The 27,709-nt window shown below is 41.1% G+C and overlaps 1 protein-coding gene and 1 long non-coding RNA gene across 36 annotated transcripts in view; one reads left to right on the top strand and one right to left on the bottom strand.

Moving 5' to 3' along the window:
- Positions 1-27,709, top strand: part of PEAK1 (pseudopodium enriched atypical kinase 1) — a 119,712-nt gene that overhangs the window by 32,863 nt on the left and 59,140 nt on the right. For 2 of the 33 annotated variants that reach the window (XM_050713099.1, XM_050713095.1), the window contains exon 1: positions 24,018-24,166. The exons of the other annotated variants lie outside the window; for them this stretch is intronic. The gene's annotated coding sequence lies outside the window, so the exon portion shown is untranslated. Of the gene's footprint in view, positions 1-24,017; positions 24,167-27,709 lie in introns of those variants that run through there. 33 annotated transcript variants of the gene reach the window in all.
- Positions 24,160-27,709, bottom strand: part of LOC118251703 (uncharacterized) — a 43,333-nt gene continuing 39,783 nt past the window's right edge. For all 3 annotated transcript variants that reach the window (XR_004779910.2, XR_004779909.1, XR_004779911.1), the window contains one exon: positions 24,160-27,611. This is a non-coding gene — a long non-coding RNA (uncharacterized LOC118251703). The remainder of the gene's footprint in view (positions 27,612-27,709) is intronic.

The raw sequence follows: 27,709 nt of genomic DNA, 5'->3' as shown, positions 1-27,709 counted from the left end.
AATTTCTTGGGAAATTTTTGTTTTATTTTGATACACTGCGTGTAAGGATTAAGACATTTACACACATACATGCTGCAATGTATTTTGGCACTACAGCATTTGATTTTTCTGCTGTGTTAAGGAGTAGCAATGCGTGTTACAGAGCTGCTGTTTCTTGGCTATGCTGGTTTCCATAGACGTTACAGTATTCAAGTATACGCTTTAAAAAGCCAAGTAGCAATTCCAATCCTTTTCTTCTAAGAGTTTGAAAAGAGCACCAGTGGAGATAGGAAAGGTGCAGTTTGGTTGTATATATAATTGAATTACCTTGCTTTAAGCCCACGCCTTTCTGGAAAGCTGCACTAAGTCTATGCAAGCTCTTCCTCACTTCTGTTAGCGTGCTGTCTTGTAAAAGAGAAAAGGAAGCTGACTGGGTCCCCCGGGTTTTCTTCCACCATTATGCTGACAAATGTTTTGATTGGTGGAAGTTTTAAAAAGCTGGTTTAGAAATTGGGCAATGACTTTGGAAAGCCCTTTTAAAAAATAAAATCAAAAAAGACCAAACAAAAACAAGCAAACCAAACACAAACACAAAACCCCCACCATCAATATTCTTTTGATAAGCTTATACAGGAATAGAAAGTATGAACTATTTTTAAGTAATTCATAATTGTCCTTTCCTTGTTTCATGTTTATTCTGTTCTATAATCTTTAAGCAACATTCTCCTACACATACTTGTGGCCCCAAAATGTTTTCGAATAGCCTGATCAGTCAAATACTGGTTGTGTTATGACAAGCTGTTTATAAGCCTGGTGTGAAAGGTAAATATTAGTGTGGTAACTTCAGGAAAGAACAAGTGTCAGATACATTTATCTTTGAAAAGGCAGCATTGTGCTATGCTTCACTGCTTGTAATATAAACTGATTTGTTTAAAGGGGGTATTTTATAAAGAAGGGACTTGTAATTAAGGAAATTGCATGTTCTTTAATTACTGCCATTTCAGAACGATCTACACTAAAATGGTGTTCTGTGTCCTCCTTTTCTGTAGGAATATAACAGGCACAGGCTCTGAAGCACATCTGCTTAAGTATTTTTATCCTACATAGTAAAGTAATTCTGCCCATTGATTTAGTTGTTGAAGGGAGATGTTACTAGTTTTGTAGATAATGAAGAGAAAGTACAGTTGGTTTAGTCCTTTATATAAACTATTAGAGAACATCCAAAGGAGGGCTACAAGGATGCCAAAGGGTCTGGAGGGCAAGATTTGTGAGGAGCAGCTGAGTGAGGTCCCTTGGTTTGTTCAGCCCAGAGCAGAGCAGGCCGAAGGGAGGCCTCGCGGCGGCCTGCAGCTCCCTCACGAGGGGAGCGGAGGGGCGGGCGCTGAGCTCTGCTCTCTGGGGACAGCGACAGGACCAGAGGGAACGGCATGGAGCTGGGACAGGGGAGGGTTAGGCTGGGGGTTAGGGCAAGGTTCTGCACCCAGAGGACTGAGCCTGCTGGAGTTCAAGAAGGGTTTAGACTGCTCTTGGACACGTGGTTTGATTTTTTGGGTGGTCCTGTGGAGCCAGGAGCTGTACTCGATGATCTTTGTTGGTCCCTTCCAACTCAGGATATTCTGTGATTCTATATACAGCATGTGGAAAAAAATTGCTTTCTAAGACCCATGGGAACTTGGAGCACATATTCATCTAAATGGAGCAAGAAATGCGGTGAGCACCTACAGCTCCCTAGCTGCTGTTCACAGCCCTGCCTGATGAAGGCAGCAGGAATACATGGGACCTCCCTTCTTCCCCAGAGTAGACATCCAGCTGCTTCTGCATGGAGATTATCTCATTTAGGAGGACTTCAAAACAGAAGAAAGAATATCATTGTTCTACAAACAAGTAAGGGATCAGATATGAGTAGAGATCTAAGCAGGTAATTCTCTCAGTAGGCTAGTCCTCATTACTGGTGGTGGTTTGCACAGAGGTAAAAGCAATTCTAGGCTGCACTAGATCATCTTTAAAGGTCCCTTCCAGCCCCAACCATTTTGTAATGCTGTGATTCTAGAGCATTAAGGTAGTTCATAGCAGGAGACACCAAGGAAACAAAGCAAATTATGTTTGGGTTCTCCTTTCTTGGTGGTGTTTGTTTTTAGATAAGCGCTGTGGTTCTGGCCATAATTGGGGATGGGGGAGTGACAAGGGATTATACCCAGTTGTTGTATAACTTTCCTTTTCCAAAAATACTTATGTCAATTGTTGTGTTGCCAGTTGTAACTAATATCTGGTAGGAACAAGGATCATCCTTGTGGCCAAGTACAGAACTTGAGGCAACCTGTTTTTTCACTTTTGTGTCTATTCCCAGCACAAGTCTATATACTACCTTTTCTTCTTGCCTGCTTCTCTGCATTGTGATATCAAACTGAGTATTTGATGCCAAATGTGAGTTCTGTCTCTGGGCATACTTAACCTGTGTAGAATGCTTATATTTTGTACTGTGCACAGCCAGAATAGACCTACGTATTGTCTATTTAACATACCAGATTGTAAAGATTTTTAGCATCTGCTCCGCTGAATAATTTTCAAACCTTGTGGTATAATTTTCAAGAGTGCAAATTTCCTAAGGTTCCTGATGTTTAGTCTCTAATAATACAGGCTTTCTGAGATGAATAATTTTTCTGCTAACAAGTTATTCCACAGAAGAACATTTTGCAAATATTTATCATGTGATATATCCTAAAGTCTTCTGAAATGCTGTACCTTGATTTGGTTTGGAAATAAGAGTAGATACCAAATGCTGTTTGCTTATCTTCTGCGATAAGATTAATGAGTCTTCTAAATTATTAAGGAGTATTCTCTCATGTTCCAGACCTGACTCTGAATCGGCACTATATGCTAAAAGCTACTCATTAGTAGGTAAACTGATAACTGAATGCATTTTTATTGCTGACTGAGTGGGAATTTCCCCATCTGGAAGAGAATGATAGGCTGATAGAAATAGTTTGTATGGGAGTGTGATGTTAAAGGTTTTGCCATTTTGTGCATTTATTTTGGGAGATGTTTGTTTAATGGGCTCTGCCCTGGAGTACCCTGCGTGAAAAGTTATCAATGGGAAGTAGTTTGAATCTTGTCTTGCTGCCTTCATGCTGTTCTTACAGACATGAGATTTTGATTATAACTCTGGTATGTGCCAAAGTGTGCTCCTGTACAAGCAGTACAGTTTTATTTAGCATATCTTTATCCATAAATTGTCGTTCCTATCGCTGATTTACCATACAAAAACTGGCTGTTAAGCAAAGCAAAGCGACGAAGCAAAAGAGAGTTCCAGGTTTCAGTATGGCTGCTGTAGCATCCCAGGTATTATCCAAATGCATTTCAAAAGCATAATTGCTAGCCTTAAGGCAGAGAAAGCAGGCATTATTCTGACTGAACTCATAAGCCCAGAAGTTTAAATTGGCACTTAATGAAATTTTGTTGAAATAGGTCTTCATGATGTACTCATATCACTAGTATATGTAGGACAACTTCTCTGCTTATATGCAGATTCAAAATATGCTTTATGATAATAAATCAGTGCCTTAAAACCCATGCCTCAGAATGCCAATTCCCTTTCAGGTGTGGCTCATGCAGGATGATTAGCGACTCCTGACAATGTATCTCCATTTAAACCCATCTAAATCTGGATTGCTAGAGTTCTGTTGTGTGCCATGTCCTGTATTGCTCCTACCCCACCGCTACATGCTCTCTCCCTCTGTCTTCTTGCATCAGCTCTTGCTTGGTCTCCAGCCTGCTCAGCTCCCTGAGCTGCCTTCCGGAGGGCTGGTGCCAACATCTGGCTGCACACACAGATGGGGGCACAAACTCAGAAGCAGCGACGAGGGTAGGACCATACCAGCCCAGATCTAGATTGCCTGAAAATGTTGTGAAGACACACCTGTGAAACATCACTCATTTGGAGTATGTTATTGTCAAGTTTTCACTGAGGCTGGAAGTTTTGAGTTGAAATGTACTTTAAATTAAGTAGAGAATTTGCAAAACAATAGGAGAGGAAAAACTGTAGTGTGAGTCATAAATGGGAGCTTCAGCCACTGTACGCTTATAACTGCTGAAATCCTGTGGATTAGGTAAAAGAATAACTGTAGTTCCTAGTGTGTAATCAGCTCCTATGTTCATTGTAGTTTCTGTTTGCTGGGATAAAAGAACCTGTTTAGTCATCAAAGCTTAGTGTTAATATAAAATTCTGTAGTTCATACCCAGTATGTCTAACAACAGTTTAGAAGTTGTGCTCAACTAATGTTTGTATTAAATGTTTATTATTTTTAAATGTTGCTATTCACTACTCCTAACATTTGTGGCATGCTAAGCACATCACAAGACAAAAATGCACATATTACTTTGGAAGTCAACAGTGTAATGATGGATAGAAGAAAGAGATGACAATATATAAAGGCATTTTTATTAAATGCCAAGTGAAACAGTGGAATAATTATAATAGAACATTGGCTGGGACACAAGACTTGCAGTCTGCCTGCACTGGCTAGAGGGAACTGACAGGGACAAAAATTATGTATAAATGGTCTGTTCAGAGGCCACCAAAATTGCAGAAGGTTTAACTGTGACTGTGTAATCAAAAAAAAAAAAAAAAGTTTAGTGGAATCAGTTATAACTAACTTCTTTTGACTGAATGTGAGAGTATATTCCAACCTTCTTATTCCAGTTTGAAACAGGAATTCTCTCAGTTATCATAGCACAATAATGCTTACTGTAAAATGGACATCAGTCTTTATTTTAGCTATTCCTCATTTTGACCACTTTGACATTTAATGATGGAATCCTAGGAAAACAAATGCTGCTTAATGGCCGCAAAGTTGCGGTAGGTACCTAACAGCTGTGGGGCAGTTTCATAGGTTGTTCTCTGGTTTTCCTTGTCAGCCGTATTTATCATTGGGAATTTCAGACGTTGTAACTTTTATGCAAAACTTCTATAAGATTTTGACGATGTCAACAACATGTCTCATTGGAGTAGTTTTTAACTTTGATGAGCTTCAGATGAGACTGTAAAGGACTTGTGCCTAAATTTCTTGCTAGACCATTAGGTAAGCCTCCAAAACCAGACAGATCTGTTATCTATCAGCATGCAAATCTCTGTGGCACCTAGCCATGTAGACCATCTCAGAAGGAGGAACGGAAATGAAAATTTTAGCCTTCCAAGCCAACATGACATTCAGAACTTGCTTTCGAGGATTAAGAAGGGTTTTCTTACAGCTTGGCTTGCAGGCATCTAGCTATTGCCATCATCCTGCCCGGTGGACTGTGGCAGTGGTTGGAAACTTGGAAAACCCTTCCGTTCACAGAACTTGACACCCGCTGATGTGTAATGGCATCAAGTGACAAGTTTGTTGCTTGCTGCAGCAGCTGCCAGGATGCTGCTTAGCTCTTCTGTAACTAATCAAGCAGGCACTTTGGCATCCTTGAGAACATATTCAGAAACACCAAAGCAGAAATGAAATACTGAATTCCACCCATCTCCCTCTTCCAAAAACACTTGTAGTTCTAAATTAAAGCATTTTCTTAAACTCTTATATTTCACTTTGTTGATATTTCTTCAGAGGTTCAGCAATGGCATTATTCACAAAAGGGAGTTTTCTCTTCATGCATTTGGGAGATTAATGTGGCCAGACTTGGAATTTAACTATTTAACTATAGAAAAGCCACACTGAGTGGTAAGTCATTAGTCTGGGTGACTATAAATGGCACTGTTCTGGAGAATTTGATATCAGAGAGTATGTTTGCATTTGTGAGGTGAAATGTGTTCAACCTTTCTCTGGAATTTAGGACTTGTGTGAGTTGTGGGGTGCTTAAAAGTGATCACCTCAGTATCTAGTTGGTTCAGTGCCTTCAGTCTGAGTCTGCTTCCTAGTCTTGATTGTCATACCCCTCCCTCATTACCGATTTTTCATCACTTTCCTGTCTTTTAATGTTTCTTTAGTTTATCTTATGTGAGAACAAAGCAAATTCCAGCTAGGATTGCATATATGGTGGCACTGCAGCTGGGTAAGGCCCTACTTCCCTTTCTTGCTGGTCCTTCATTTCCACTTCTGCACTGCCACCTGCATTGTGCCAGCACATGTGTTTGTGCAGCCATGTGATAAACCAAGTCAGGGAAGTGATTCACCTGGAGAAGGAAAACCCTGCCAAAAATGACCAACAGCCAGCCTGAAGCACTGTTGTCTTGGTGGCTAGGCTGGCGCGGGAGCAACGAGCTCCTGTGGGGAGAAAAGGTAGGAGTTGCATAAGTTTGTTCTTCTGCTGAACAAATAATAACAGAGGCACAGCCTAGAAACTAACGTTTTGCCTAAAAATAAGAGTTAGGTAAATCCAACAAAGAAGTGCATGTGTAGGTTTAATTAAAAATGATTGACACTTCTTAGTGCATATTCTTGAGTTTATTTGAAATCCTTGTGTTGATTTAGCCCAGGTCAGTTCCTTACTTAGTTAAATTAAAGCAATAAGGTATTCTTGAGTAAACAAAGCGTACCTGTACCGGCGATGCTGATGAGGCTTAGGCAAACTTCTCGATAGCTGAAGTTTACTTCACTGAAATGAGGTTTTCCGATGCAATTCCTGAAAGCCAGTAGAGTAGAAGGTTGCAGCCTTTTTCAGGAGCCCTGTAGGAGTCAACACTTGAAGTATCGGTGCGTCGGTCAGCAGCTGAACATTGTGCAGACCCTGTGTACTGTGGCCAGCCAGCTGAACCCTACCACCAGGTTTTTAGTGGTCGTGTTCTTGAGTGTATTGCTCCGTGCCTCAGCTTTGGGTCTGTTAGGGCAAGTGAGGAAGAGGAGTCGGATTCCTTATACTTCAAATATTCACATTTTCATTTTTTTTCCAGTTATGTTTCAGTTTTCTCTAATGCCAGTGACAAAGTTGCAACCTCACAGTTAACAACTGTATGGCTTGCAGATAATAGTGATAGGGTTAAGATAAGATGTGGCAACTTCAGAAGTATTTTCAAAGTGAAGTTATCTGCAAGGACATAATCCAACCTAGCAGCTTGCTGCTGCTAAGGAAGTTCCTGAGCACTCTGCCCTTTCCCTTCCTCCCCACCCATGTTGGTGCTAGCACCTCGGAGCTTTGTCAGCTCATTTAACTCACTAACTAGGCAGAAAATGAACCTGGCAAAAGTGGAGAGCTGTCTGCTGCATGAGTGAGCTGCTGAGCACAGAAGAGGAAGCAGAACTACAAGGCTGATGGCAAAGGCAGGGAAACAAGTGAATTCCCAGTCTTTCATCTGTAACTGCGCTGTGCAACTTAACGCTCAATACAGGCAACACAGGTAAGGTGTGCTGCTTATACCATTAACACTGTGTATGTGTAAGCTATCTAACCATACATCTTTTGTTGCAAAGGCTGACTTCTGTATTATGCCACCCGTAACACTGGATCAAAGCTAAGACTCCATTAGTGGTCCTAAAGTTACTGTCATTAGGTGATTTTGATATCATAACTAATGGTAAGAATTAGGAGGAAGGTATTCATATACTATGCTAAGGAAGAACCCCATTAAGGTTTGCAGTCTTCTTTTCTGAAGCAAGAAGGCAGGGTAAGATATATATTTTTATGTCAGAGGACTCTTCAAGTTCCAGATAACCAGTGAAACCCAAAACAAGGATGCTCAATCTGAATTTTTGTTCAGTAACAGGATAGAAGTAGCAGCAGTGTTTTTTACAGAATTTCTTTTGCCTGCATTCTGCATGCCAGATAATGCAATTCACTGTTCAGTAAGCTTTGTTAGCATGAGAGAGAAAGGAATCTCCTCATGGGAGCTGTCTACTGCTGTGAGAGGAAACCATGACAGCTCCAGAGCAGCTGGGGACCGTGCCCACTCCACCCATGTGGCAGGGCTGTTTGGCATTTGGGTATTCCAGGGCACTGGTGGCTGAAATAGCCTGTGCCCAAACTGCTGGGCAGCAGGTGGTATCCAGGACATGTGGTAAACCAGGTCTGCAAATTGATTCAGGTTTAAAAACCCAATTTGAACAAACAAACAAAACCCACAAATATTCATTACGTCTTTCCGTTGTATTTACATCTTTGACTATTATGTGCTGCAGGAGTGGTCTCCATGCATTAGTAGTGTAGAAAACAATAGCTCGAGGACTTTTGGCTAAAACAGGGAAGGACCCTAATGCATGTTCTTGATGCTTTTTGGAATTGATTTTTACAGTGAAGCATAAGCCATTAGTTCAAGCTTCTCAAACGTGATCATAAGTAAGAATTCACAATTGGCAATGAAGACAAAGTACAGCACCTTTGGTTAGGTAGCTTTGTCACTGTGCTCCTGAGAGCTGTATTTTTCTGGGGGAGCCTGTCATGGTAGCATTAGCTTTCATGAGTTTTGTCTTCTGCCTTTCTTCTGTAAACAGAGATCCAAGCCATATTAAACTTTATTACTTGCAAGCTCTGTTACGGCCAACAAATTTTCCATTGTTTTTTAGTCTGTTGGTTTCCAACAAGAGAGATTCTCAAACTGTAGTCAGCATGTAGTCAGCATGTAGTCAGCATGCATTAAACAGCTTTTTCTGAATGCTCAGTTTGAGTATATGTGTCTGTCTGCACAAAACTAAGTGGTCTGTCATCATTTTCAAAACAAAAGATGTAGGAAGCTATCCTATCCAGGTCAAGTTCCCTTTCAGCCCTCTGGTGTGGAGGAAATGCTGACAAGTATGATGCTTTTATTCAGTGTTTTCTTGTACATACAGAGAAAAAGAACTTCAGTTTGTGCATACACAGATTTTTAACTCTGCATACTGTCTTCCCCAAAGGCAGAGGAATAATCAGTTTGCTTCCTTTACATAATGAAAATCACATCCAAATTTGTTAAGTTACAAAGAGAGAGAGGATTTACGATTATCTTAGTAAACAAGTAAAGATAAACAAATCTGTAGTAGTTATTTTCACAATGGTATGTGCTTTCTTTCCTCTCTGTAAATTCTGTATAGTGCTCCAAATTCTATGTGGAAATGGGTCTGAGCCTAAAAGAAGATAATGGAAATTACTCTTTCAGCCACACTTCTCAGCACCCAGCAAACTAATGCATTTATCTGAAAAAGCTGAAGTGAAATGAGTCTGCATGAAACCAGTCAGAGCTGTTAAGCTGGAGCCAAACAAATACATTGATATTTTAAATGGTAAAAATAAATTCCCATCAGTTAGACCTGGACTATCTGAATTTACCCTAGGTTAAAAGAAAAAAAGAGAGGATTTTAACCAGTTCAATTCATTTAAAAACGACCTGCAGATGGGATTTGAGAGAATAATAGCCAGAAGATCATGGCAGAGCAGCAGCTCAGATTTTGATGCATTTATGCAGAGTGGGCAGCAGAGAGATGGGAAGAATTCCCCACTGCAAACTTTGCAGAGCACCAGCATAATACGCTCATTTTATTTCCACTGACTGCTAATGTACTGTAGCTGTTTATAGCAGTATTACATTTGTGAAGTCACATGTTGAAAACATATATATATATATATATATATATCAGAAGTGTATTACATAGTATGTAAATATCGGTGTGTTTTCTCTCATTTATGTGCATGTTTTTAGGTACAGTCATGTGAAAAAATAAGTGTTTCCTCTGGTTCTGCTCTGTTTCGTCATAGGGCAAGTACTTCTTGTCTAGTTCCAAGAGTACTGAAATATGTTTGGTAAATACTAAATTTTATCATCACCTCATATAGTCTAATGAGAATGTGGAAATGGAGATTTTCAAAACTTCGTAATTTTGCCATTTGGAAGGGCAAATTTTTTTATCAAAACATCAAAAATTGTGCAGCCACCAAAATTCAATTATAAATTGAATTCCTAAGCAGGAAACCTCAGCTGTGATATGGTAGCTCTGGGAAATCTTTTCTTTTATTTCCTCTCTCTTACTCTTGGGAAAATCTGAAATACATTTGCTGCAACTTAAAGGGAAAAAGAAATGGTTGGGCTGGCTTGGAGAAGTTAAGGTTGAATAACTGCATATAGACAACAGCGCGAGAAAACGAATGTAAGAGCTGGTAATGTAGATGCTTGGCAGGCTACAGGAATTTCAATATTCTAATGAATGACAGCTGCAGGTAGGTAGCTACTAAATAATGCAAGCCAACCTCTTTTTGTTCAACTTAAAGAATTGATTATCACATTTTTGATCTGAAGAAATATACCCTAAAAGTTGTGTGTGGCCTCCTATAGCCTACAGCTGCTATCAGGGGGAATCATGGACTACAGCATGTGTATCCTGTGGCTTTTTTCGTAGACTCTTTGGTGTTTGAGGTGCTGGAGGTCAGAAGCGAGTAGTTTCTCTAAAAACTTAATAGAAGACAGTTTGTAGCAGCAGATGAGCAATATCAGTCTATGGAAATACCAAGGCTCTTGCACTCAAACTTGACCTTGCATAGAAACTTACAAAAGAGGAAAATTCTGAGTGTGTGCGTGCAGAGCCTGCCGTGGGTATATTTTGAAGTGTTTTCCTGATAAGACATTTACCCTAAGGGGATTGTACTTGTCTTGACCTTCCCTGACCTCAGCTGCAGTTCATTTAAATGCAGTATTAGTAAAGAGCACCTGCAACAGGCAGTTTCCTCCTGTTCCACTGGCATACTGTCAGGTGGTGCTGAACTGAGACCTGCAGCCTTGACTGCTACAGGTCTCTGTCTCGTGTTCCTGTGCGGGCATTAGCGACCTGAGCGCAGCCCGCATTTGCGGGGAGCCTCTGGAAGGCTGGCCAGCATGAGAGCAAAGCATGTTCTCAGATGCTTAGAGAATGGTTTGTGCTTTTGGAAGTGGATGATAAAGATCCCAGTTGCTTCTCAAGACTGGAAAATAAAAAAAGTTCCAAGTATTATACTTGCAGCTTTTAACTCAAAGACTGCTGGCAATCATTCTTCATCCTCCTTTGTCACCACCCACTGTCCATTTGTTTGCCATTCGATTTATTGCCATTATTTCTTTTCTTTCCTTCCCAAATATAAATGCAATCATAGTACGAAGTGTCTCATTAGTGTACTGCCTCTAGCGTGGTTCTCTATTTATAGATAGCGTAGAAGGTTACAAAATGCAGTGAAATGCTTATTGGAGGGAGGAACAGCACCCAATAAATTGTCTGAGCTCTGTAAAACATTATGAAAGCAGAGAAAAATAAATGGATTTCTACTACAGATCTTAAGGGGCTCTTTCTTACTATAAATCTTTTTTTTTAAGAGTACTTCCTCAAACAGTTCTGATGCTTGCAAAAATGTAGTAAGTGAACCTTCATCTATTTTCTGTATGTTTTTCCCCTCTGAAAATTTTCTCCACCTTTAAACATCACTCTGTTCTCCCTGCTCTAAAATTCTTTCACCCTCTTTGCACAAGCATCTGAGTATCTATGTAATCTAACTTGAAAAGAATGCCAAAGAGGAATGTGGAGCAGATAGGTGAAGGTTTGGGAGCGGCCACTCTCTTGGAGAATGATTACAGAAATCAGGACACTTCTAACTGCAGGATAAGTTGAGGGGGGCGTGTAATAGAAATGAAAAATCATAATGGCTTAGGAAAAAGTAAATAGAGGCGATAGAAAAGAGTTGAGTTTTTATCTGGTTTTTTTTTGTTTGTTTGGTTGGTTTGTCTTTTTTTCTGCAACAAAAATCTGGCAGCTCAAAGCACACACAATAAGGTACTTCAGACAAAGCTGTTAGGCTGTGGAATGTCCTTCCATGGGATGTTGTGGATACTAAATTTTGAATGAGTTCAAAAGGTAATTGGATAAATTTATGAAGGAAAATTCCATGCATGACTATCAAGTTCAAAGACACCATCTGTATTCAGGAATATTCAGGAAGTTTCCAGTTTGCTTATTGCTGGAGTTGAGGGTTTGGAGAAAGTGTTGCTGGATGTGTCCTTACACGCTGGGCCGCTGCCAGGAGCAGCGTAATGGACAAGCTGGACTTCTGGTCTGATCTGCTAGGGCTGCTGTCATGTTTTAAACCATTTTGTCCTCTCTAGGGCTTTCCTTGTGATATTTATGATCCTTCTGATCATTGGCAGCTTTGCTTAATTTGCAGTTGTTGCCTCTGTTATTTTAAATCTCATCAGCTAAATTGCATCATTCCTTTTTAGATGAGGTCTATTGCATTCTGTTAATACTCTAAGTTAATAATTTATCATGCACAGATGGATCACTTTTCCATGACAATCATCTACTCTCTCCCTGAATTTGTCTTTTGGAGTTTTATTCTGAATTAGCATTTAATAAAACCATTTTCTAGAGGAGCATTTAAATGACAATAAAATCTCAGGAAGTATTCCATGTTTTTTTACCCAAAGTTATCTGAAATTGTCTTGCTTGAGACATGCCCTGTCTTCTCATTACTTCACCTTGCACAACACAGTACTGCAGTGGTTGAAAGCAGCAGTTTAATAAATACCCTACAGCATACAAATTGAATACAAAAGGAAAATTTGGGATTATGATCTGCAGCATCTCCATCTTTCAAAAAAAAAAAAAAGGCACAAAAAGGAAAATAATCTCTTAAAACTCTCTCTCGCTAGACACAGGTTGGGCTTTAAGTGCTTTTGGCAACCACACTGCTGGAGCTGTACAAACCAGCTGCAAGCTGGAAACAAGTCGTACTGTGCAATACGGAAACTGCCAAGGCCAGCAGACAATGCACAGCAAGCAGTGCTTGTGTTCTAGCTTGTCATTAGACTAACAATACAGTTCAGCTGCAGCATCACGTCATGCTCCTACATGGTACAGTGCATTTTCTCTGAAAACAAAGGTATCCAAGCTCAGTATCAAGCTTAATCTAAGAGTTGCACACGTGTGTTGATAAGGCAACTTGTATGAGAAGGGAGTCGCTCGATACCATGCATAGCTGCAAACCCATGCCTAAGAAAGAGTTCATTTGGGAATACACAGAAAGGAGGAAATGGTAAAAGCAAGGAGGGAGGAATGTTGGATCAAAAGTAAGAATTGCTGCTGGGCAGGAGCACCTGGACAGGCCGGTGCAGGCCACGGGGGCAAAGCAGCACGGCTCAGTTAGCTAAAGAAGTTGTCCAGGGTAAAAACGACCACCACAAATGTTAAGCATCAATGGAAAAATTACCAAAGCTACTGAGAAACTAAATACCTAGAATGTGTTTTAATGTAGTATGTCAGAACAATGTGCGTTCTGCCTCTTCTGACCAATGACTTTGTTGCTTGAGATTTACATATGACGTTATTGCCTTTCTCACTGTAAGGTCGGGTGATACTTCTCTGAGAAGTCAAAAGGTGTGGATTGTCTGTTGTCAGAGTTTAAGCATTATTTATTTTCTTGTAAGTACTCAATTTTTTCGGTCACTTTCATTCATCTTACTACCTGCTTTTAAGTAAAACTTTGACAAATTACAGTAAAATACAGAAGATGCTTTAGCATGGCATTTTCAAAACAATTTTTCTAAAGATCACTGTGAATTCTGGAACAGATCGGAGTTAGAATAATAATGTTACGAAATGTCAAAGCTGGTAAAGCTATTAAAAAGAAAAGGAATTTTGACTAATGGCCCGTGTATGTGGCTTAACATTTAAGTAAAGATTGCATTGCTGACTCCAATTTGAAAATGGGGCTAAGCTGTTTTTGTCGCTTCCTGCTGGAGCGCGTTTCCTTTGTCTGGCCGTGGCTGTGGGCAGAGCTCGGTGCAGACCGTGCTGGAATTTTCCAGCAGTGTCCCCGCTGCTGCCAGCGCTCCTTGAGCTGCCACCAGCCCGCTGCCAGGCATGTGGCCCTTCCAGGCCCCAGCCATGTCTGTGTTAAAGCCGACTCAGTCTTCTGGGCTCCTGTGGCAGCCCACAGCAAGGAGGGTCCTTTGGAGCAAGTGACCTTGGAAACGGTGCCTTTGGGAGCCCAGGGAAATGGCTCGATGGTGCATCATATCATCTCTGTGCAGAGGAGTCTCAGCCACCTTCCATCAGGAAATTGTCAGTAATCTGCCTTCATTTCTTGAAATTCTTATAAGCTGTTTTCTGTTTTAACGAAAAGGAAATCAGGGTGTTGGAGGGTCCTTTCTGATAATCCTTAAAGACTTCAGTGCAGCAGCTCTGCAGCTTTCCTGTTCTTTTTGTTGAAGGTTTCATTTCTTCTGGATGAACGTGGCAATGCGGCTTCTTCTGGATGGCTTACACACTTGTGCTTGATATCCCCACTTTCAAATCTCTCTCAGGTTTTTGTTAATGAGCAGATAAGACTTGAACACCAGGAATCTGTTCTGACAGAGCCATCAAGGCGATTCCTAGAAGTGCATTGTTCCCTTTTTTTTTTTTTCCCCTCCACTTTCCGGTGTAGCAGAAAATCACGTGCTACTTGCAGTCCAGTATCAAAGAAAGGTTTCTGTTGGCTTTTTTTTTTTTTTGCTTTTAGTTTTTTTCCCCTCCATATGAATTGTTACTGATCCTTGGATCACCATCTACCAGAATTTTTGTAGGGATATTATAATGAACTAGTGAATGCTCTGATAACACCTGTTTGACTGTGGTCAGTCAAACTGTATACCAGCTTCCTCTCCTCGCATTTCGTCACGTCCTAAACACTGGTGAGGTTCTCGGTTGCCCATGCTCTGGTTCAAGGGACACACAGGATCACCAGAGTTTCTTTGGTGAACTGGTGCCCAGGAATCAGCACTGTGTTCAAGGGCAAGAAAATATTTGCTGCAGGATATAATTTCATTTGTATGGTCCCAAGCATTCTTTCCTTTGCGTTTTTGCTTAAATATATTCATGATGCCCTGAAAGAAGGCTATGCGCAGAAGTTTTTTAAATTGCTTTTGCTGTTTTCGCTGCTGTTTCTAGCTTTTATAAATGTACATATTCTGCAAAGATCAAAGGTGGTGTGAAAAGGGGTTTTCTAAGTGAGTTTTCATCCCAGCGATGTTTTCTCAAATACAAAAGATGAGGAATGGGAAGAGAAGTTGTCAGTTTGTTCTCCTAAACTTTGTTTTTCTTCAGTGTTCTTACTTTCACCAGAATTTTTAATAAGCCAGCAAAGTAGGTACTGAGAGAAGTAATGTTAAATATTTTAATAAAAATCTCCTCCTAGCTGATCCACACATGCACACAGTGTGTGGATATTTCATTAATCCTCCTGAGAGACTTCAGAATACTTTTCAAGAGCAGTTCTTCTGATTTTTATGCTGTTATTGGAAAAAAATACATGGATTTTCTTTTAATGTAAATCTTTCCAGGTCTACTTTATTTTGTAAGTTTTGCTTATAAAATTATAAAGTTACAGGTTATAACCGTATTTTGAAGTCTGCTGTGTCAACTCGGAAAGGATTGCATTTGCATCTTTTTGTAGAGCCTGTGCAAGGAAAACATTTTTAAAGCTGTCTACTACCGCATGGTAGAGTTCAAGGGAGCAGATAAGTGAACTTGTAGTTGTTTGTTACAACTTGGTTACAAGCATACACTTATTTCAAAATAAAAAGATTCTATTGTGATGGAAAGGGAAGATTGGGAAGACAAAGGAAAATTCCCTTGTGTTTAGTCTGTAGAAGTCTAGTCAAATTCTGAGTCCTTGAGAAGCTTTAAATGATGTTGTTTATTTAAACAAGGAATTAAGAACTGGGCCAAGCAAGACATGGGCTCTTAAGCTCAATAAAGCAGAATCAGAAAGGTCTTCAGGCATGACCACAAGGCACTTGTCTTAAATGTCTTGTAGAAATAAATGCCATTCAGTTTTTTTGCGTATGTAGGGAAACTTATTTCCAGTATTGATGTAACTGGGGAAATTGTATAAAGTTCAGTGAAAAAAATTTGTCAGTTCCTTCAAATTTACCATCAAATAATGTTTGCATGTATGTAGTTTAATGTTGTCTGTGTTTGCTTTGTTACCTTTTAAATAGCCAGCATGTAGAGGAAAGTATTTATTTTCAAGGGGAAAAGAACGGAAATTATCGTAGCGTTATACATCAGAAAGCAGTATGAATGTTCCTCGGATACTTAAAACTCAGAGTATTTTGTGTTCATATTTAAAGTGCATTTTCTTTGTTTAAAAAAAAAATCTGAGATGATCTGATGCAAGTAGTGAAATGCTTCCACGGAAACAGCTTGGAGGAGAACATATCAGAACAAATTAGAGCCACCGGCGTTTTCACTTTTTGTCAGTGATGTGCCCTGCCATATTCTACAGGTAGAAGCTCTGTCCCATCTTGACGTGAATGATGGTGCTATGTGTATGTGTTCATATAAACCAACAAATATGGTTTGGGAGAGTTATGTAGAATGACTGACACTTGACAAGCAGCAGCACACACAAGCTAATAAAGCCAAAGGTAGCATTACCAAGCATGTTGTACTTTTTTCTTACTGGTGGGTGGGTCTTGCATGGGATATCTGGTACGTATACAAACAGTTTTTCTACATTAACCCACTTTTTAAATGTCCAGAGAGACAATTTCATGTGTATACAAATGTATGCTGTTGGGGACTCAGGGCTGGACAAGTACAGATTATTGCGGTGACAATTACTTTCAGACATTCTCCTAATAAAAGAGGAAGAAAGTCTGAAGTCCATGACTTCTGTATTTAAAAACTTAGAATAATTTTATCTTGTATAAAGGCAGTCTCTCTACTACTATAGTTAATAAACAGTAGCACCCCCCTTCTCTTAGTAACATTTGCTAACAAGAGATGCTGTAAGGAAATACTCATCTGCATTTCTTTTGCTTCTGTCCATATGTGACGGTGGTGATCTTGAAATAATTCTGCAGCAACAGCTTGCAGTACTTCAGTAAGTCCTGGCTTTGTCGGAATTATTGCAATTGTATTGGTACATTAAAAAAAATAAATTGATCCCTAAAACCTTCACTTATTTTCCCATTAAAATATATGTATTCTCCAACTTCCATTCTTCCTCTTTTATCTGTAAAGTACAGTATATGATGTGCTTGCTTTGTTGATTTTGGAGATAATTTTTCTTCTGTCCTTAGAACTTTGAAACAAAGGTTTTTAAATGGATGATGAAGTACAGCTGTTGGATTAACAGACATAAGGAAGGGGGAAGGGGAGGATTGCACAGATGGTTCTAATAAAACTCTTCAAACAGCAGAGGAGTATGGTGGTGGGTGGGGAGTGGAGTGAAATTCAAATCATAGTTCCAGTGCAAGTTTGGGGGTTGGTTTGTGAAAGAAAGTTGCATAAATGGCCATTTTAGGGTTTGGGGTTGGGTGAGTTATTTCACTGTTGTTTTCCCTGTTGCTATAGTACCGCTGGTTTCTCCATCTCCCTGTATCCCCATGTCCATATTGCTACCTGAGGCTTCCATCACTCTGACAAGAGTCATCCCCTGTAAGGCTGCGTTCAGATATTGTCAGTGGGAAATAGCACTGAAAGCTTAGATTTTCACTAACCGTTGACATAAGAGATTTTGCTTGTTCTTGTAGGAAAAAAACAGTAAAAAAGATGCAGTAGACTTCTGTTGCTGTGCTGGCAGGTGCTGCTCTTGTTCCCGCCTTCCACACACAATTGTACAGCTGGCTGTGAACATAATAAGCTCCTTTTGGCTGAGTTTGAAACTCTCTTCCAAGCTTTAATAAACCACGTATTTCTGTAAGTTGTAAGAGTTTGTACCACATAATTCATTCATAACGATGGATAACTAGCATTGCCTTCTTTCCACTTTCAGCTGCCTTTGTACCCTTATTAAATATTAGGTCTGTAGTATTAAGTCAAAAATTAATGAATAAAAAGTTGCATGAAGTTGTAGCTTTAACCCTGGGGGCTTAGGGCCTGGGTAGTCCCTTGTGGTGTCAGCATCTGATAAGTAGTTCTTCAAGACACGAAGCATTGAGGTTGTTTCCTAGTGGGAGGACAGGTTTTGGTTTTAGCGATTTGAATTCAGGTATGCCATATTTAATGTCTGGTCTTGGGTTTTATCTTCATAGCCCATGGCAAACTATTTTATGTGGTAAAAGAAAATACATTTTCAATGAATATAACCCACAATGGTGTCAGTTGTGCAATTTGTGTGTTTTGAGATTTAGATAGTATTTTTGAATATAATTATTTTTTTCCACCCTTTTAGGATGATTCCTATGTGCGTAAGATTGTTTTGGGTCATTGAAAGGGTCAGCCAGAGGTGGTCACAGAATGATAGGTGGATGCATATTTGGAGCTTGATCTTAACATGTACCCAAATGATCAGACTGCAAGAAGGATAACAAAAAACGTTTTTACAAATACATCAACGCAAAAAGGAGGACTAAGGAGAATCTCCATCCTTTACTGGATGCGGGGGAAACTTAGTTACAAAAGATGAGGAAAAGGCTGAGGTGCTCAATGCTTTCTTTGCCTCAGTCTTTAGTGGCAAGACCGGTTGTTCTCTGGATACCTGGTACCCTGAGCTGGTGGAAGGGGATGGGGAGCAGGATGTGGCCCTCGCTATCCATGAAGAAATGGTTGGCGACCTGCTATGACACTTGGATGTACGCAAGTCGATGGGGCCGGATGGGATCCACCCGAGGGTACTGAGCGAACTGGCGGAGGAGCTGGCCAAGCCGCTTTCCATTATTTATCGGCAGTCCTGGCTATCAGGGGAGGTTCCAGTTGACTGGCGGCTAGCAAACGTGATGACCATCTACAGGAAGGGCCGGAGGGTAGACCCGGGGAGCTATAGGCCTGTTAGTTTGACCTCGGTGCCAGGGAAGCTCATGGAGCAGATTATCTTGTGTCATCACGCGGCACTTGCAGGGCAACCAGGCAATCAGGCCCAGTCAGCATGGGTTTATGAAAGGCAGGTCCTGCTTGACGAACCTGATCTCCTTCTATGACCAAGTGACGCGCTTGGTGGATGAGGGGAAGGCTGTGGATGTGGTCTACCTTGACTTCAGTAAGGCTTTTGACACCGTTTCCCACAACATTCTCCTCGAGAAACTGGCTGCTCGTGGCTTGGACTGGCGTACGCTTTGTTGGGTTAAAAACTGGCTGGATGGCCGGGCCCAAAGAGTTGTGGTGAATGGAGCCAAATCCAGTTGGAGGCCGGTTACTAGTGGAGTCCCCCAGGGCTCAGTGCTGGGGCCGGTCCTCTTTAATATCTTTATTGATGATCTGGATGAGGGGATCGAGTGCACCCTCAGTAAGTCTGCAGACGACACCAAGTTAGGTGCGTGTGTCGATCTGCTTGAGGGAAAGAAGGCTCTGCAGGAAGATCTGGATAGGCTGGAGCGATGGGCTGAGGTCAACTGTATGAAGTTCAACAAGGCCAAGTGCCGGGTCCTGCACCTGGGCGCAACAACCCCAAGCAGCGCTACAGACTGGGAGATGAGTGGTTGGAAAGCTGCCTGGCCGAGAAGGACCTGGGAGTACTGGTTGATAGGCAGCTGAATATGAGCCAGCAGTGTGCTCAGGTGGCCAAGAAGGCCAACAGCATCCTGGCTTGCATAAGAAGCAGTGTGGCCAGCAGGTCTAAGGAGGTGATTGTCCCCCTGTACTCGGCTCTGGTGAGGCCGCACCTTGAGTACTGTGTTCAGTTTTGGGCCCCTCGCTACAAGAAGGACACGGAGGTGCTCGAGAGAGTCCAGAGAAGGGCGACGAAGCTGGTGAGGGGTCTGGAGAGCAAGTCTTACGAGGAGCGGCTGAGAGAGCTGGGATTGTTCAGCCTGGAGAAGAGGAGGCTCAGGGGAGACCTCATCGCTCTCTACAGGTACCTTAAAGGAGGCTGTAGTGAGGTGGGGGTTGGTCTGTTCTCCCACGTGCCTGGTGACAGGACGAGGGGGAATGGGCTAAAGTTGCGCCAGGGGAGGTTTAGGTTGGATATTAGGAAGAACTTTTTTACCGAAAGCGTTGTTAGGCATTGGAATGGGCTGCCCAGGGAGGTGGTTGAGTCGCCATCCCTGGAGGTCTTTAAAAGACGTTTAGATGTAGCCCTTAGTGATATGGTTTAGTGGAGGACTTGTTAGTGTTAGGGCAGAGGTTGGACTAGATGATCTTGGAGGTCTCTTCCAACCTAGACGATTCTGTGATTCTGTGAAGGATGGCTTGCTCTTTCTCTGGGCAGACAGACAACTTTAGTTTGACCTCACTTTCAGAGCCAAAGTGATTAACACATGTGCATACATGCACGCACACACACTGCCCTTGCTAATCTTTCCTTTTCTTCAATGAAAGGAAGAAAGTGTTCTGAGAGCACACAGACATTCGTTCAGCCTACACATAGCAGCCCTTTGGGATGAGTCTTCATCTTGCAGTGTCAAAAGCTTTTCAAATCAGTAGCTCAGGAGGAGCAAATCCTTCAAATGCATGAGTAACAGATACTTGTTTTTAAAGAGTCCTTTAGTATGAGCAAGCCATTAAGTACTTCCCTTCTCTCCATGAATCAGTTCTATTTTAAACAGCATATTTAAAAGCAAAAAAAAGTTTTTACTTTTAAACTCTAGTTTTGAGTCTATATTCCAGTACATCAACATATGTGTGTTAACAGCATAAATATGTCCAGAAAGGAAGGCACCCATTCGTTCCTTTCCTTTAAAACAAGGTGTAGTGTGTCTACAGTATTTCTTCACCCGAGGAGCTAATTCTGAAGTGAAATAAATATTGCCCTCTGAAAACTCTCACTACCTGATCAACAGTGAGGTAATGCCACTTCAAAATGCCATAATTTCTGAGCATGTAAGAGGCAGATTATTTTCAGCTCTTCATAACGTGCATTATGTATATAGTACGTGTGATAGTTCTCCAGTTCTTCTGTTCACTTTGGAGGAGCCGCAACGCGCATGCGCCGTTTTGAAGCTTGCCGCGTGAGGCCCGTTCCATATGAGGAAGCGGCACGCACGTGTGCCGTTGGCCACATGGGTGTACGAGTACGGCCCCACATAAGGAAGTGGCACGCGCATGTGCCGTTGGGGCTAGCAGCACACGAGGCCCGCCCTGCGTGAGCGTATTGCGCGCGCCAGTGCCCCCGAAGACAGGGTCCCAGCGGGATCCGCTGCGGGTGGCTGCGCGAAGCCTTGCCGTGAACGAAGTGCCCCAAACCTGGGCAGTAATTGATCCTCCTGACAGCCGCTTATTTCTCTAATGCAGCCGCATATGATAACATACATGGGTCTTAGAGTGTATTGCTTTATTACTAGCAGGATTGAGACTGAGCAATCTTAACAGGGTCTAACGCTAGGTTTTGTAGTTGTGAGTTTAATTTATCATCAAGAAGTTGGATTACTGGCTTGCTTGGTGAATTAGAGAAATTTCAGCCTCTCTTCATCGCTGAAAAGCAACAGTAGATTTCGCTTTTGCTGCGTTACTGACTCTTTCTACCAAATGCCTCACAAAAGTACAGTTCAGAACAAGTTGTAGAAACATCTCTGTAGCTATTTTCATGTATCTGGCAAGTAATTTATGTAACTTACAAAGCATACTAAAAGCCACATATATATAGTATGCTGTGAGAGTTGCTTATTTCTGTTAATGATGAATGTTTCCTTAAAAGTCACCTTTCTCCCTCATTTTCTCTTTGCTGTTCTTGCTTAAACCCATTCTCTGCCCTTCATTTGTTTGTCATTGGGTATGAAACATCTAAAATACATTTAAATTCTATATGAAAACTGTACTATTGCCTTCATCTTGTCAGTGTACTAGTCAGGAATACAAAAAAATGCCATACCTTTTAAAAGTTGGAGCAGGAATACACTAGCTTCTTTATGCTTATATTTATTATATGAAAATTGTAGAGATGTGAATGTTCAAATACTTTGCCTGTACTTAAAGGCACAGGGTATTTTCTTACTATTGTGTGTGTCTCAGATTGTTATGAATACTAAATTTTTATGGCAACAAACGAAGTCCAAAGAATGATAAGAGAAAAGTATTCTTTCAGGTTTTCAAACTTACGGGCTCTTTTTAATGTTCTTTCTTTGTTCCTCTCCCTACCTCTATGGTCCTTCCTCTTTGAATGCATGTGGATGAATTGCTCATAGGTCTGCAATTTATTGACATGCCTAATGAACAAGAGGAAGAGACGGTTTGGGTTCTCACATCTGCATTTTGCAAAAGCTGTGGAACTGGGGCTCTTGAGTGTGCTTTTGAATTTCTAGAAGATGCTTAACAGCCCAGAAATATTGGCAGGGCAAATTAAAAAGCAATACTAATCACAAGCTCCTACTCATCCTTACTAAGGAAAATGTACCAGCTTGGCACGTCCTAGTCAGTAGGACAGAGATACAGGTAGCTTACAAACATCCTCTTTTCAGAGGAGAATTTTTAAGAGGACTGAAAGGTCGTGTTTTGCTTGCTGCCTTGTACAGCACTGCTGAGCAGAGCAACCTTTTCTTTCTGCAACCAGCCTTTGCCAAAATAGCAGTAACTGTAAATCTGTCAGGGCTAAAGGCTCCAGCCGAGGCAGTAGTCTCCCATAATTGTTCCTGTATTCAAATTACTATTATTTCGCTGATGAAAGTGACATTCAGCGGCGCTGGAACGGGAGCAGCAATGCTGCGCGAGAGGTTTCTCTGCTGGCAGGGGAAGACCTCGTGGGCTGAGCACTAGGAGGTGTGCACAGCACGAGGACATGCTGGATGGGCCGTGCAGGAGGAGGCTGGGGCAGAGCTGGGGTCGGGCTTTGGGCTGGTCTCCTTTCCCTGTCGGAGGCACCGCGTGCGCCACGTGGCCAGGCGCTTTCTGTCTCTGGGAGCAGCCGGAGGACGCTGCCTGGGAGGTGCTCTTGGCTCAGGGAATTCAGATGGGAGGGTTCTCTCTCGGCTCGAGAACACATTTTTTCCGCTTGACTCACTGAGTGAAATCTCAATGAGTGATAAAATTTCTAAAATTAATGTTGAATTGGTTAGAATAATAAAAGGTGCATTTATCATCAGGAAGGAAGAGCAAAACAAGGGGAAAGATTCAGTAAAGAGGAAATGACCACCTTCTCAATGACAATGAGAGGCCGTAAGCAGCTGAGCACACCTCTGTTCGACAGCCTGCCCATCTCTCCAGCCACGCAGTGATTTACCGTCAGCAAGAGATTTCCTGAAATGCCAGGAGCCGCCTCTCTCATATCCAGTGCCCACAGCACTTCTGTAGGGATGCTTTCCATTGAGAAGATATTAGACTACAAGTGTTTCCACAGGCTACCTCTTTACATAGCACGCAGGCCGATGCGTGCATGAAAAGGAACTGCCTGCTCATTGATACAGAACCCATTTCTTCCTAGAAACAACACCAGCTTTTGTTTCTTCTCTTTGACTTGGCATGTAAGAACAAGGAAGGAACATAAAGTACTGGCACCGAAGCAGTCTGGTGTGCTGGTGAACACTATAGATATAGCCGAGTACCTGCAGAAGAGGAGGTGGGGCTATGGGCTTAAATGTATTTCTTAAAATGATGACATTACATGGTAACATTACTTGATAACTGTAAAAAGACTCCTTTAATGATTTTACATTTGCGTAGCATGTTTCCTTTGTGCGTTCCTGAACAATTTGCTAAACTTGACCAGCTGTATCAGCTGCTCCATACCTGCAGTTTGAAAGAGCATTCGGAGCAGGGAGGCTGTGCCCTGCACGCTCCCTGGACCCAGCAGGCTGCTGGGCTGCCTTCCCCACCGTTGTGTGAGGAACTGCAGAACTGCATCGCTTCAGCAGGAAAGGATAGTGGAACCTTGTAACTTCAGCTAGGCATAAACAAAACCAAGACTCCCAGCTAAGGTTCTTAGCTCCATCTCAAAAGTAGTTGGAGGTAGGAAATTGAGGATGTGCTTGGGTTGGGGGGGGTTAAGACAAGTCTGCTCTTCCCCTGAGACCTGGCGTGCTGTTTTTTCAGGCCTGACCATGCTTTTTCAGTTGAAGTTTAATTGGCTGAAGATGATGATTCAAAATGGAAACATTGACCGAGGAAGCAACAATAACATAAAATACACTTATTAAATGTCCCTAGACACAACTCTTTCCGAAGGGCATTTCTGATTTTTCACTAGCTTGCTTTAGTCTCCATTAGTCTCACTAATGCTTATCTGTGCAATCAGTCCCATCACAGGTATGTTAAAATTATCTTCCTGCTGGTTCATCTGATAAAAGAAGATTGGTGCTTGAATGTGTTGAATTCCTGGTGGTGTGATGGCTGTCCCTGGAAACTTCAGCTAAACAGGACTGGCGAAGCGGAAAAATCATCTTACAAACGTTTTAAAGCTCCAAACTACTACAGCTCCTAATTTTGAACAGGTTCCTGTTTTATTTACATCAAAACTTCTATGCTTCTGGATATTGGATCTTTTAGCTCTTTTTCTGATGGGAATGCTTGTTGTGGGAGCAGTGAATTTCTGGTAACTGGGAGATTAGAAGCCTTTGTTTGTACTGAGGTCTCCAATCTTCATTTGCCCAATATTTGTTAACAATTCAGCCTCCCTTAGTTTCCTTCATTCGAAAATAGCATACTTACTTTCTGTCATTTTGATTCATCAGCTGTTGAGTTGGTGATTATTAGATTTTATTTTTCATGCTGGGTTGCATTGGCAAGAAATGCGTTCCCATTGTTTTGGAAAAGAAAAAAAAAAAGCACCGAACATATTTCAGATTCTGCTAACTAACAGAATGATCAGTTTTTAGGGCTGGAAAAGATGATCTCCATGCTTACCCCTGCTTCAGACAAAAATCATTATGTATGAATAAGAATAACTTTCTTATTAGGTTGGAAAAGATTACTTACGTAGTTGCCATAAAAAAGATATACTTTTAAGAATGCTATCCAGATACCCAGGAGTAGCCTGTAGTATCGGTGCTATTTTTTGCTACAACTTGTAAATCAAAGACGTTAGCTCCATATTATCCCAATTAGGAAATGGCATATATGCAATTATGTAAATACCATGCTTCTGGCTTGTCTGTTAACATTAAGAGCAGAGTGAGGGAACGAGCGAACAGAAAGCAGACACATCTAAAAATATACCTCAGAAGCGGCAGTAAGAGAGCAGTGCTGCACGCGGTGTGGACAGGATGCCTTTGTGTCCTGCAGTTCGCAAAGCCCCCCAGGTGCGTGTGGCAGTGTCGGCGCTTCGTCCCATGCTGGTCACCCATCCCACTGTCTCTTGCTTGTGGCCAGAGGCAGATTCAACCCCGGACGCTGCAGTATTCCCCTCGCGCCCTGGGTTGCTTCAGCAGCAGCAGGAATTGAGTGCCATGGGACCGTGCCTAAAGCTCACTCGTGTGCCCCGACTCTCTGTAGCAGCTGCACGCATCTAGAAAATTATTCTGAAGGTATAATTGGGTTTTGTTCTCTTTCCTTTAAACACAGAATAATAGAAACGGTGGAGGCTCCTCAGATTCAAAGGGTTTCTTAGCAATTTATCCACAATGCAACTTTTCCTTTCAAACATGAATTTTCCTTAATTCTTCTCAGTATAGCTCTCTGAAAATGCTTTCAGAAACAATTATGGCCGATGATACGTAGTCCTTTCTTCCTTTGTTCTTACAAATTAGAATGATATATATTCTATATATATCTATATCATATATATATATATGGAATATATAGCATATATATAATATATATTATATATTATATAATATATATATTAGAATTATATATATTCCAGGCAAACAAGCTTCATAGAAGAATAAGTAGGGGCTTTAGTTGACTTCAGAATCATTCCAGAAATACCTGGCTTGCTTGGTTTTTTTTGTTTTGTTTTTTTTTTTTTAGCAGTGTCTTGTGTTATTCTTTATATGAGAGTCTTTGCAAAGCTTTTATTTTTACTCCATTATTTTCCATTCTTGGTAATAAACTCTGTTTTCTTCAGAGAGAAACTGCACACAGTACTTGAACTGCTGTGGTGGACACTTTGTGGGTTGTGCTAGGGTGACATTTTGAAGATATTCAACAAAATTCAGACTTTTCCTACTGAAGGACTATGCTAGGCAGTGTTCAAACATAATTGGAATTGTTTATTTTTCAGTACTAGATAAGAAGGTGTGGGAAAAAATAAAAAAAAATGAAATGAAAAGAGTCCCTGTTCTAAATTCTTTACATTCTTACCTCCCCACCCAGCTTTTGTAAAACACTCCAAGTATGCTACTGAGATGCACGATGTTTTTTCTTCCTGTATAACTCTACCCAGGATCTAACAGTTATTGATCAGTTGTGTTTCTCATTGCACTGTGTCTTTACCAAAGGTTTCTCTGCACTTCTGTTCCAGATTTTTTCGTCATTGTCATTTTGCCAAGCTAAAATATTTCAGATATTTCTCAATAGATTTCTTGAATGACTGACTTGAAAAAAAGCTTCAGGAGCTACCACTCAGTAAAAAGCAGTGACAGAAATGTTTTTCTTCTGATCAGTGCAAGACTAATTAGCTCTATAAAAATAACCTGAAGTCAGAGGGATTGAATCTGTCTAAAAATTCATGTTATTAAAGGGACATGAAATTAATCAAAATTTATGAATTTGCCTTTTAAATGGAAAAGACATTTTTCTGCAGCTAAAAAATGATAGTGCCCAAACCAAGAAGAAATATTTTTCCCAAATTATACATCTGTGTGTCACTGATCGATTTTGAAGACTGGCTGATAATATCCATTAAGCTTGATTCTAGTGATTGATACAAAAATTAACCTTGAGTGTCTGAATAGTTGTGACATCCTTGAGTCTTGCATCAGTCAGTATTTGGTTAATTATCTAAGTATTGCTGCAGAGAGATCAGACTCCAGCTGGCTGTAATTAGGGCTGGATTGTTCCATGCCTTCAAGACAGTTGTATATTCATGGGATCCACAGCTTTCTGTTGTCCTCATTTCCTGTAGCATAAAGTACTTGTATCTCAAAGAACTAAAGGGGAGGCAAGTAGGGAGAGATGCACTGTACTGGTGACTCTTGCCATTAGATCCTTAGAGATCTGACTGGGAAATACACAATGCAAGTATCAAAAAGAACAGGACTTGTAGGCAAAAAATGTTATTTCAGTTAAGTAGAAGAAAGTGTGGATCTTTAGCAAGCCTGGTGCATTCCATAAAATCTGAAATCTGTGTTCTGTAAAGCTTGTTCTTAGAGACCACCAGCCTGTATAGGAAGAAACTTGGACAGCAGATCAGGAGTGCACGTGGCCTAAAAGCATCAATGAAGATTCAGTAATTCAGTAGCCATGGGATAAAACCCTATAAGTGCAATCTATTACATCCAATTTGTTGAAATAAGTCTCCTTGATTTTGTGGCTGTATGCTGTAGAATTACTAGCATTGCATTACTGGCACTTGCCTTTATAGATGCCCTAGTTTCAGGAAACACTGCTCAGCTTGCTTTCTTCCTTCAGTGTTCAGGTCATCATGGCCTGTGCTCTGTGCAGCCTCTGCTGTTACCAGCCTTATTGCAACTCATGAGCAAGACTAGCACGTTTTCCAAGTATTACTCTCTTTGGGGAAGAAGTAGCCTTTGTTTAATTTATGTGTAAAGTTGCTCATTAATAATTCATTGATATCAATGTGGAAGGTATATGCCAGAAACTGTGCCAAAATAAGGCAATTAACGTGATTATTTTAAGACCAACTGTAAATAGGTAATACCAATCCATAGCCCCAAGCAAAGTATGCCAGTCTGTACCTTCAGAATAGGTAAAACATGGTCATGTCTTTTGTGATTTACCTGAGCTACTCGCAGTTCTCGAGGAAAAAGTTTGGCCCTAGGGGAAAAAAAAAAAGTTAAAAAAAAAAAAAAAGTGCTAGTGTGGCCCTAGCAGCAGAGGTTGTGACAGACGGCTCCGGTAATTGTCAGTAACCG

The sequence above is a fragment of the Cygnus atratus genome, chromosome 11 (genome assembly GCF_013377495.2).
Source record: "Cygnus atratus isolate AKBS03 ecotype Queensland, Australia chromosome 11, CAtr_DNAZoo_HiC_assembly, whole genome shotgun sequence".
Lineage (NCBI taxonomy): Eukaryota > Metazoa > Chordata > Aves > Anseriformes > Anatidae > Cygnus > Cygnus atratus.
This window is presented reverse-complemented; position numbering and strand designations above follow the sequence as displayed.